Source organism: Spinacia oleracea, chromosome 4 (genome assembly GCF_020520425.1).
Source record: "Spinacia oleracea cultivar Varoflay chromosome 4, BTI_SOV_V1, whole genome shotgun sequence".
Taxonomy (NCBI): Eukaryota; Viridiplantae; Streptophyta; class Magnoliopsida; order Caryophyllales; family Amaranthaceae; genus Spinacia; species Spinacia oleracea.
The window spans coordinates 134,117,190-134,129,996 of NC_079490.1; positions in this window are offsets into that span (position 1 = coordinate 134,117,190).

Sequence of the window (12,807 nt, forward strand, 5' to 3'; positions counted from 1 at the left end):
TATTCTATTTAAAAATACTAGCCTACTAGCTCAATAGGTAGAGCATTGTGCAAATGCACAAAGATGTGGGTTCGAATCCCATGTAGGTTCATCTTTACTTTTTATATTGTTTTATTTACTTTTAAAGTCAAAACCTTTACTTTCGTAGGTTCGTGTTTACTTTTTGTATTATTTTATTTACTTTTAATTGAAAAACCTTTACTTTAACCTATATACTCCACTAATCGGAGTTTTCTAGTTTTTTCTATTTTCATTTACTTATTGTTTTATTTACTTTTAAGTTAAAAACTTTTACTTTGACATCCGACCATATATTTCTTTCTTATAGTTTGTTTCATATTGTAGAGAGATGAAAGTCAATGACTCTCTTTGCTTGATCATTTGCCACTTTGAACTATTTGATTGTAATAAGTTTTTGAGGTTTTCTAATTTACTTCTTAGATTTTTTAGTTTACTTTTGAGTTTAAATTATTTACTTTTGAGTTTTTTTTGTTTACTTTTAAATACTTCTTATTAATAATGCAACGAAAGTCACATATATTCATAAAGGTCTGATGTAGCTTCAAGGCTTCTATTCAGTAGATAGGGTAGTAATAAGTGCAATCAACTTTGGACAATTTGCATCAGGTTTACAGTGAAATATTTTGATTTACTTTTGAATTTTTATGAGATACTTTTGAGTTGTTATGATTTACTTTTGAGATACTTTGATTTAATTTTGAGTTTATTTTGTTTACTTTTAAGTTTTAATGTACTTTTAGAGACAACCTATGTAGGAATCGAACCTACATCCTCTATGCATTTGCATAGTGCTCTACCATTTGAGCTAATAGGTTTAAGAAACACTTCGTAAAGCTAATTAAACACACCTAAACTCCAACACAAAGTCTTGTCCCCGATTCATTTTGATTGCCTCAATACAAAGCATGAGGAGAGCATACAAAACTTCGATATAGTGTCATTTGGTTTCTACTGAAGAAAGTTCCACTCTTTGCTCTCTCACAAGAAGTTCTCCACCTCACAAGTGCCCTAAGATTTATAGAGCGTAAGCTACTGCAGCTGCTACTAGCTCATTAAGGTCTGCTATATCTCCTGCGTCTTTGGTTGTTGCCGCTGTGAAAAATTAAAGTGTGTCGGATACAACAATTACAATCGTACAAAGCATACAACAATTCAATATAATGAGATTTTGATTAAGAATAGCTGAATTAGTACATCTATACAACCTAACCTACATAGTAGCTTCAAGCAACCAGACAAAAATCAGCATCAAACACATAGATTTACTATAGCCACACATGATCAGGTCTGACACCACCGTGGCTGCCAACTGTTAGGTTATGATACATATGACAATTCATAAATCATGCGGAAAAACCATAAAGCCAGGAAAGCATATTATTTTCACATAATCATTTAGCATAGAATAGATGCATACATGTTGTAGCGTGCCTTCCCTAGCTGCGCCCGAACCGAACAAGAACAAGTCTTTAGGACTCCAAATGTCGTCCCTCCGTAGATAGTCCACAGTACGTCCGGATCCGCCTCAAGTTAGACCAACTAGAATCGCCCTTAAGGTTACTAGGAATTTCGGCTAGTATTTGCAAGTGTATGGCTGATTTTTATTTCAAAAACTTACCCTTTGAATACTTCAATCGTACCCATAAATTATGACCCTAGGCACTTATTTATAGGAGTATGGAAAAGGAATTGTAATCCTACTAGGATGTGGATTTGTTAATTAGAACTTTATTAGGAGTCTAAATAACAAAGCAAATCTAATAGGATTAGGATTTTAATCTTCGCACGAATCCTAATAGGATTAGGATTTCCCGCACACGCATCGTACAAGCCGTGCACCCGCGCAGGCCTTGCGGCCCACGACAAGCGCACAGCCCATGTGCGGTGCTGCGCGCGCGCGCGCCCTTGGCTGGGCCTGGCCTTGCGCTGGGCCTGGTCGAGGCGTGCGTTGTTGCGTGCGGCTCGCTGGGCGATGGCCTGGCTTCGTGCTGGGCCTTCGTCTAGCGGGCCTCGTCCGATGCTAATTCGTACGATACGCTTCCGATTAAATTCCCGATTCCGGAATTCATTTCCGATACGAACAAAATTTAATATTTCCGATTCCGGAATTAATTTCCGCTTCGAACAAATATTTAATATTTCCGTTTCCGGAATTATTTTCCGATTCCGATAATATTTCCGATTCTGACAATATTTCCGTTTCCGGCAATATTTCCGATTCCGGCAATATTTCCATTTCCGATAAAATTTTTCGATACGTACCATGTTTCCGTTTCCGGCAACATCTACGACTTGGATAATATTTATATTTCCGATACGATCCATATTTCCGTTTCCGGCAATATAATCGTTTCCGGAGTATTCATTTCTTGCTTGTGACGATCTCAGCTCCCACTGAAACCAAGATCCGTCGATTCCGAATATCCATATATAGAGTATTTAATGCCATTAAATACTTGATCCATTTACGTACTATTTGTGTGACCCTACGGGTTCAGTCAAGAGTAAGCTGTGGATTAATATCATTAATTCCACTTGAACTGAAGCGGCCTCTAGCTAGGCATTCAGCTCACTTGATCTCACTGAATTTATTAACTTGTTAATTAATACTGAACCGCATTTATTAGACTTAACATAGAATGCATACTTGGACCAAGGGCATTATTTCCTTCAGTCTCCCACTTGTCCTTAGGGACAAGTGTGCATTTCCTAATTCCTTTGTCGCTCGATGCTTGCTCTTGAACATAAGGTAAGAGTTGTCATCCTTATTATGTCCAGAGGTGTTCCTCGGTTTCAGAGTTCAACTGATCAAATAAACAGATAATCATAGCCTATGATTCATCCGAGCAATGCCATACATTTCACAGTTTCTAGCTCTCCGAGTGGCCTTGTACAACTTTTAAGCATCTCATCCCGATTTATGGGAGGACAATCCCAATCTTGCGATCTTGAGATTAGACTTCGTTTGATAGGTGATTACCTGAGCGTTGCCTTTATAGCCTCCTTTTACGGTGCGACGGTTGGTCAACGTCAAAGCAACCAGTTCTCAAACAAGTAATCTCAAATCACTCAGGTATTGAGGATTTAGTGTCTAATAATTTTAATGAAATTTACTTATGACAGATTTTCATCTCTTACAGTAAAGTTTCATAGGTCTTGTCCGATACTAGTCTTCCCAAAGTAAGTAATGCAAATGATTATGACATTGCCATGTCCACATAGTTCAAGAAACAGAACTACTAGTCATCTTGCATTCTAGTCGTCTAACGTTTTCTATGCGTCCAATTTTATAGAAAACTCCGACTAGGGACCATTTTCAACTTTTGACATTCAAGTTCACTTGATAGACATTTCTTAGTCACAGGACTGGTCCTGACAGTCTATCTTAAATATATTGTCAAATTGAAGGGACTCATCATTTAATACTAAACCAAGATTAAATGGAATATGAAAATATATTTCATATATGATAAATGTTCAACCCCATTGTTTAAGAACCATGGGCCTCAAAACCCATCTTTAAAACAGTTCATGGAATTCAAAGCTATGCTTGATTTCCAGTGCTACAATGTGAGTGTTGCTTCTCACTTGTTGCATAGGTTTAGTTATCATGCTTTGCCAATCTTAATATCCTTTTCATCGAATAATATTCGAGATATGATGATAAGATTTTTTGAGTTTGTTTATTATGTGATCTAGTCTTTCTTACTTCGATAGTGGTTCTACGCATTTTGCAATGAAGAACCATCAAGTTAGCAGACATGTGATCCACCCAAGTTCAGTGAAGAACTCTTTAACTTAAACAACCCTGTTTCATTGCTTCTTAGGCAATAATTACTTTTACTTCAACTATTTAGGTTTCTAGTGATGCTTTGTTTGGATTTACTTATCCAAGCAGTTCACAGATATGTGGAAGACTTTCCAACTGTATCTTAGAACATATTTAATTTCCCACGCAACAACTCATGGTCTCCGATCCATGTTGCCATTTCAAAACACGATGCTCTTAGCTCGTCCTTGTCAATGGTTAACTCCAAAGGGATCTTGCTTGATCCTTTGCCAGTGTTTCTGCGTGTAGCATCAATATTTAGCATATCTTTATTTCCTTGAATCAAGAACTATTCCTATGTACCTTTTCAAGTACCATAAGTATTCTTGATCTCAATCTAGTTGATCTTCACTTAGATCAATAGAGACTGGTATATGTTCGTCATGCCTAAAGCCATACGATACGTTTTTGGCGATCCTCATATTATATCATACATGATAAATTCTTTTGCAGAATAATTCCCAATTGAATTCTATTCATGTAACTTTAGCTTATTCAATTTCAGTAGATACTGAATCCAGCTAAATTCTTTGACATAAAATATAGGTGAAGAATCTCATTAGATTCTTTGATGTTAACTTAGTAAATGCTTATACATAGTTCAAACATTCTTTACTTAGATTTATTCACATGGGTCGAATATCTCCAATGGAGTCTTTCGTGTTTGATTTAGTAAATGCCATTACTTAATCCAAAACATTAATATAAGATCTTTGTAAATAGATCTTAATACCCAGTATGTACTAAGTTTCGCCTTGGTCCATCATTGATGAATAATTTCAAATCTAAGTCATTAGCATTTGAATGTTATTTTACAATAGAGAGATATGTGTGTGATACACACATGACCAATTAAGTTTTTATGTACTCCCACTAAACTTCTTATATATCTATAAGAATCATGTACATTTTATGAAACTAAAATACTTATTAGCTTCACTAAAATACATTTCTAATTCCCAATTGCTTGCTTAAATCTGTACTTAGATTTCATAAGCTAGCTTTCTTTTTCAAGCATTTATTTGGATCCACAAATCCTATGACATACCATGTACATAGTTTATTCCAACATTTTATTGAGGAATTGTTTTGTCATCCAATTGCCATATGTACCAATATGCGATCATTGCTTGATTTATAGACTTGAGCATTACGATTATGCATGAGGTTTCAACACAATCCACGCCGTGAATTTGCTTGTAACCTTTAGCAACTAATCTAGCTTTGTGTGTGAACATAATTTCATGTTTGATGGTTTTTATCCTTAAAACAAACTTGCAACCAATAGGTGTGAAACTATTCTTGCAAATCAACAAAATTTCAATTTTGTCATCTAAACATTGAGTATGTTTTATGGCCTCTAACCATTTAAAACATTTGAGTCTATATAAGGCCTCTAACCTTTTTAGGGAATCTGGGTTTCGTCATAGCTTTCTTACAGGTCACAAACTCATTAATTATATGATAATAGTTTGACTGTAAGTTGTAGGTTTCTTCACTATCTAATAGAAGAATTGCATAGTTTCAGTGACTTGAACTCTATGCCTACTTGGGTATGGAACATCAAACAATAGAATATCAATAGCCACTTGAAAGTCCTTTGAATATTCTGTTCTCCTTGAAGCACTTGTAAAGTCTTCTAAGAGATGTCTATTCTTTAAAAGCCACTTCTAAAGTCCTTAAAGAATACGTGTTCGGATTTTCTAAAGAACTTCGAAAATCCTCCGGAATGTCCGTTTATGTTTGTTGTTTGCCTTGAAGACTTTCGAGGTCTATTTTCTCCCACTTGTCATTTTGGAAACGAATCTCAAAAGGACATTATTTCGAGCAAACAAACATTATGTTCTTAAAAATTCGTGGTAGAAACAATACCCTTGTGTCTCATTTGAATAAATCACAATGAAACATATATCTATACTTGGGCCTTAGTTTGTCGAATGACAAACACTAAGCTCCCACTGAGTTTTGCAACTCTCTAGATATATTTTATGAAAAGTTATTCTGAAATTACTTTTCAATAGCTTTGACGAATTTGGTTTAGTTTGGTGGTAGTTGAGCATTTTGTTTTAGAAATTATAGGAAAAGTCCTTATGATTCATCATTAATCGAATCAAGTACTAATTGACTTCGATTATTCCAACTAAGATATGCCATATCTTATGGACCTAGATTGTGAAATTACAACACACAACCATTGATGATCATATTTGGTCTCAAGTAATCATCAACATGATCTAACCTAGATCTTTATGATTTCTTGCCAAGTGGATTTTATACTTCTGAATCTTGGAACTACCCAAACAGATTCAACTTATATCACATTTGAGTCAATAAACCTATATTCACTCAAATCCATGTGAAATAATAAAGTCATAAAATCTTTCTTTAGCTTTGAACTCTATTGTCTAGGCGTTCTAACAATAGTTCATATCTTTTGTTACTTTCAACAAGTAAGACTAGTCGTCTTAAATTGATCTAGAAATCAATGAACTTTCAAAAGTCCATTAAAATAGATCTTTTGAATGTTAACTTGTTGATATGGTCTAAGCAACAATGCCAAAGATTAGTGGAACTCAAATCAAGGGTTTGATTTGAACCTAGTAAAGTTTTTATTTTTAAAGAGTTGTTTGTTTTAATCAAGCATATTGACTCAACCCGTAAATGACCATTTCATTCAAATAAACAAAAAAACATTGTTTTTGTTCTTCTGAATGTGAGTCTTTCTGTGTTTGAAACAGAAATTTAGGTATGCTGATTATGGAACAAAATATCCATTAAGTTCCAGCCTTTGAAAGGACTTAAAACAAACTAGATGACCCTACAACTAATGTAGCATTGCCATGCTTCATTTCCCACTTGTAGGTCATTAATGTAGCCTAGCTTCCATTGTTTGAGTTATTACCGAAGTAAGAACCTCAAGCGGTATATGATACCAAGGAAGTTTGATTGCTAGGTCACTTCTCTTTAAACATAAACTTATAGGTAGAAACGAAATCGTAAATTCCTTTCATTTGTTCCTTGTTTTCCTATTTCTTGTACCCTTTCTTATAGTCTTAAGAATTGAATTCTTTAGTGTAGACTTTTATACTTTGTTAGACATGTCCAATGTCGCTCCAACAAGGTTCTTACCATTTTATGTTGAATATTAAGTTTCAACTAGATGATCTTACCAGAAGCTTCTAAAGTTCTCTAAGCATCTATCTATTCGAATGTCTAGGGACTAGACTCATTCGAGAATTAAATGGACAAAGATATTAGGTTGTTAACCATTGGTAAAGCTGAGCGTTTAAACTCAATGCTTTATGATCTCAAAACTACATTGTATTTTGAATTCACAAGCACCAATCGGTTTGCCATTTGACTTAGATATTCGAAAACAACCATAAAAGTCGCTAAAAGAAACGTACATTTAAATTGCTCATTTTCTCTCATTTCCGTGAATCGTTCTTGGATTCACTACCAATCGAGGAAAATTAAAGCAATCATGCAATTCAAACAAGTTATTAGCATTTTATTCGAATTAATGTTCCGGCAGGTGTGAATAAAATGATTCCAAGATCCTAAAATCATTGAAGAATTAAGCACAGTTTGTCGACTTAATTCTAAAACATCTTAGGTAAGCAAAAACCTTTTGCTAATAGTCTAGAAACTATTCTTGGTTGATAGGCACGTCTAAGAACTTATTAGGTAAACCTATCGATTTTGACACGAGATAAAAGGACTCCTTACTTATATCGTTGAGTTTCACCAAAACTAACATGTACTCACAATTATTTGTGTACCTTGCCCCTTTAGGACCAATAAGTAACACCTCGCTGAGCGAAAACTATTACTAGATTGATGTAAAGGATATCCAAGCAAGTGTATATTTTGGCATGACACCTTTTAACTCAATTTTTAAGTTTGGAACTTAAGGCTCTTACTATGTTGGTTAGATTTTAAGTGAACTAAAATCCTTAATCATGCAACATAATCAAGCCGCGATCTCATGCATAATTAAGACATATTTAAAGCAATAAATAACTTAAAGCATGCATAAGATAAATGTGATCTAGTATGGCCCGACTTCATCTTGAAGCTTTAACTTCAAAGTCCGTCTTGAAAATCTCCGTGGGAGGCACCATTTTCTTCAAATAGGATAAGCTATAATTAAAACTAATTACAACTATTTGATGGTACGCAGACCATATTTGAATTGAAAAACAACTTTGGTACTTTAGACCAATTACATTCAAATTAATGGTTCGCAGACCATATTTTCTATCCTATTTGGGCCATACTAGTCACTTCATAACCTGCAAAACAGTACATATACAATATATACCATTCACCCATTAATTAACATGAATGGCCCATATAGCTGGTTAGTAAAACACATTATGCATCACATAAACATTTGCAGCAATTAATCAAGGGCACCAATAATCTACAAATTATTCAGTCCTTATTAATTCTAATCAAGTTGTTTTAACCTTAAGGATTTGTAGACCTAATCAAGAGTATATGACTAAAAAGAGCTCCCACTTAAACCAATAAATTCATATGCTTTACAAATTTTAAACATAAAAATGTATTTCTAGTCTAACCGGAAACATACAAATTTAATTAAAATTTAAAGCTCATATAAATTTATAATTGAATCCAAAATTTAATTTAATTTCAGTCGTATTTAAATTAATTTCATGATTTTAATTTTAGTAAAATAATTAGAATAAATAAAATTTATTATAATTACAATATTCAAAATTAAAATCCAAGAAAATAATTTAAATTATTAATTTTAAAATTAATTAAAATTACGTAAACTGAAAATTTCAAATTAAAATTTCAAAACGATCTAATCGCAACGCAACAACCCCACGCAATGCACGCCCATGAGCCACACGCACACAACCATCGCTGGCCATGTGCGCGCAGCCCATGCGCTGCGTCGCATCGCTGCTGCTCCCCATCGCAAGGCATCAATCGAACACGCGAGTCAGTGCTCGCTGCGCGCGCCAGCGCTCGATGCACGCGAGCCATCGCTCGCTGCGCGCCCCAATGCTCGATTCATGCGAGCCATCGCTCGCTGCTCTCGCTTGCCAGCGCTCGATCCATGCGAGCCATCGCTCGCTGCGCGCCTGCCTTTCTCGCACGCGAGCTTGCGCTCATCGCACGAGGCAGCGGCATGCGAGCTGGCGCTCGCTGCGCGCGAGCGATCGACGCTAGGCGTAGAGCTCGTGGCACGCGAGCTTGTGCTCGCTGCTCGCGAGGCTCCGCACGCTTGCGCGAGGCAGTGCGCGCTGTGGCGCAGCTCGCTTGCTGCCCACACGCGACTGCTCGTGCCTTGCTTTCGCCCTTGCCCATGCGCCCATAGCACACAGCCCACGACACAAGGCAGGGTTGCTGCCTTGTGCTCGTGCACCATGCCCTTGCTCGCTGCATTCGTACCGCATGGGCGACGAGCTCCCTTGCTCGTCGTCGCATGCCCGCACTATACAACACCCCTTAAGGGTAACACGTAGCGCCCATTGCTTTGTGCGTGCAAGTTATATGAGCGAATCGCATAAAAATTAAAAATTTATATTCAAAATTAATGACAAATTAATAAATAATATTAATTTCATAATTTTAGGGCGAAAAATCGAAAATTTATTATTTAATTGATTTCCGATTAACATGGATTCAAGTCTAGGTCATAAAAATTTAAAATTTAACATAAATTTAAAATTTTTATGGTGGTTTTTAATCATAGGTCTCTAATTAAATTATAACTAATTATGAAAATCAAATTAATTCTAAATTATTTCAATTTTCAACAAATTAATCATAATTACAAATTAGATTGCATAATTAACAAGGCTAGGCATTCAAACTTGTTAAACATATACAGTAGATCAATCAAAAATTCAAGATTTATCAACAAGAATCGCAAATATTTAATTTAACATCTTAAATTTACGAAATTTTTGCATTCGAAAAACTAAAACCTTCGAAAAGTCATAGTTAGGCTTCGAATTTGAGAATTCTGGGTTCGGCCGAAAAATATTAATTTTGTCAAAATTTTAGAATGCCTTTTACATGCGGAATTGACACAAAAATCACTCGATTTGGATTAGTAACGAAGAAACTGCCGAAAAACTGCGTACGTATAATTAAATAAACGCAATTTGCAATTAATTAACAATTACGAAAATTAATCACCCCTTTTAATTCTTGCAAATTTGTAATATTTAACCATGTTTATGCAATTTAGATTATGAAAATAATAAGAGGCTCGTGATACCACTGTGAGGTTATGATACATATGACAATTCATAAATCATGCGGAAAAACCATAAAGCCAGGAAATCATATTATTTTCACATAATAATTTAGCATAGAATAGATGCATACATGTTGTAGCGTGCCTTCCCTAGCTGCGCCCGAACCGAACAAGAACAAGTCTTTAGGACTCCAAATGTCGTCCCTCCGTAGATAGTCCACAGTACGTCCGGATCCGCCTCAAGTTAGACCAACTAGAATCGCCCTTAAGGTTACTAGGAATTTCGGCTAGTATTTGCAAGTGTATGGCTGATTTTTATTTCAAAAACTTACCCTTTGAATACTTCAATCGTACCCATAAATTATGACCCTAGGCACTTATTTATAGGAGTATGGAAAAGGAATTGTAATCCTACTAGGATGTGGATTTGTTAATTAGAACTTTATTAGGACTCTAAATAACAAAGCAAATCTAATAGGATTAGGATTTTAATCTTCGCACGAATCCTAATAGGATTAGGATTTCCCGCACACGCATCGTACAAGCCGTGCACCCGCGCAGGCCTTGCGGCCCACGACAAGCGCACATCCCATGTGCGATGCTGCGCGCGCGCGCGCCCTTGGCTGGGCCTGGCCTTACGCTGGGCCTGGTCGAGGCGTGCGTTGCTGCGTGCGGCTCGCTGGGCGATGGCCTGGCTTCGTGCTGGGCCTTCGTCTAGCGGGCCTCGTCCGATGCTAATTCGTACGATACGCTTCCGATTAAATTCCCGATTCCGGAATTCATTTCCGATACGAACAACATTTAATATTTCCGATTCCGGAATTAATTTCCGTTTCGAACAAATATTTAATATTTCCGTTTCCGGAATTATTTTCCGATTCCGATAATATTTCCGATTCTGACAATATTTCCGTTTCCGGCAATATTTCCGATTCCGGCAATATTTCCATTTCCGATAATATTTTCCGATACGTACCATGTTTCCGTTTCCGGCAACATCTACGACTTGGATAATATTTATATTTCCGATACGATCCATATTTCTGTTTCCGGCAATATCATCGTTTCCGGAGTATTCATTTCTTGCTTGTGACGATCTCAGCTCCCACGGAAACCAAGATCCGTTGATTCTGAATATCCATATATAGAGTATTTAATGCCATTAAATACTTGATCCGTTTACGTACTATTTGTGTGACCCTACGGGTTCAGTCAAGAGTAAGTTGTGGATTAATATCATTAATTCCACTTGAACTGAAGCGGCCTCTAGCTAGGCATTCAGCTCACTTGATCTCACTGAATTTATTAACTTGTTAATTAATACTGAACCGCATTTATTAGACTTAACATAGCATGCATACTTGGACCAAGGGCATTATTTCCTTCACCAACAACTCTGGACCAGTCTTGTAATTTTGGCTAAGCCACCTACACTTAACAGATTGCAGCCACATCTGGCCTGCTGCTAAGTAGGAACAGACCAAGCAAAATCTGCACTGCAAACTCAAACCAGAAAAAGAAAAACCACAACTCCTAGGCTACTGACATTACACATTGCTTTTGAGACCCGATAACCAGATTACATCAGCCTCCTTCCACTTATCAACTTTTAGACACGTTTTGTTTACATTTATAGAGATTTTGTTTACTATTAGTCAGCCATAAAATGAGAAGATGGCAACATACACCAATCAGCCATCTAATCTAAACTACATTAAACACAAACATACAGAAGCAGCAAAAGCATAGGAGAAAAAAGACATATATTGTTTAGAATATTTACTTTTAAGTTTAATTAATCTACTATTACTAATTATTTATTTACTTTTGAGACTAACTAATTTACTTTTTAAAATAAAATTTGATAAGGATTTTGGATATCATATCAACCTCTCAACAGCAGCAACTCCTCGTAGAACACAAGGAAAAAAGATGCACATACAGTCCCTTTGTTAACCAAACTGCGGGAAGAACAGAAAAATCAAGCACAACAATCTCTGAACAAACACTACTGACAGCTACCACAACAGCAAGAAGCAACGCCCAATTTCACGATTACAATTTTAGTTTACTTTCAGAGAGATATCGTTTACTTCCAGAGACATTTAGTTTACTAGTTCAAGGGTAAAAACCTTTTGGCTAGCCTTTGATCATTTCTTCTTTGCAAAAACAGGGTAATAAAAGTCATGCTAAACTTTAACCAGAGATCAAATTTACACCAGCAGGCACAACTTTAACCCATCAATCATGCTGTTCAACTCAGGTAGAATAAGAAGAAGTTGTTGCTCTAACCCAAATGAAAAACGAAATGGCTACAGCCGCTACACACCAAACCACATTCAGCACACTTGAGTTGTGCCTAAAAATTGAATTCAAAATTGGTTTGCAACATCTCTTAAATATCACAAATTCACCTTAAGTTATAGCTAGCAAACTTAGAAAAATTTACAGAAATTAGAGCGTAAAAAATCCTCACAATTGACTTAAAAAGCACTTAGTTCAGAATTATAGGTTGCTAATTTGCAGCGAATTGAACAACAACTTTTTAAATGATATTACTGTCAAACTTAAGCATATTCCAATATTACCTGTTTTGAGTTCGATTTAGCAAATTCGAGGGACGAATTTCCTGTCGCCGAGGAAGAAATTTGGAGTAAATTAACCAAATTAAGGAACATATCCATGCTTAATTTTGACTGAATTTACAACTTCA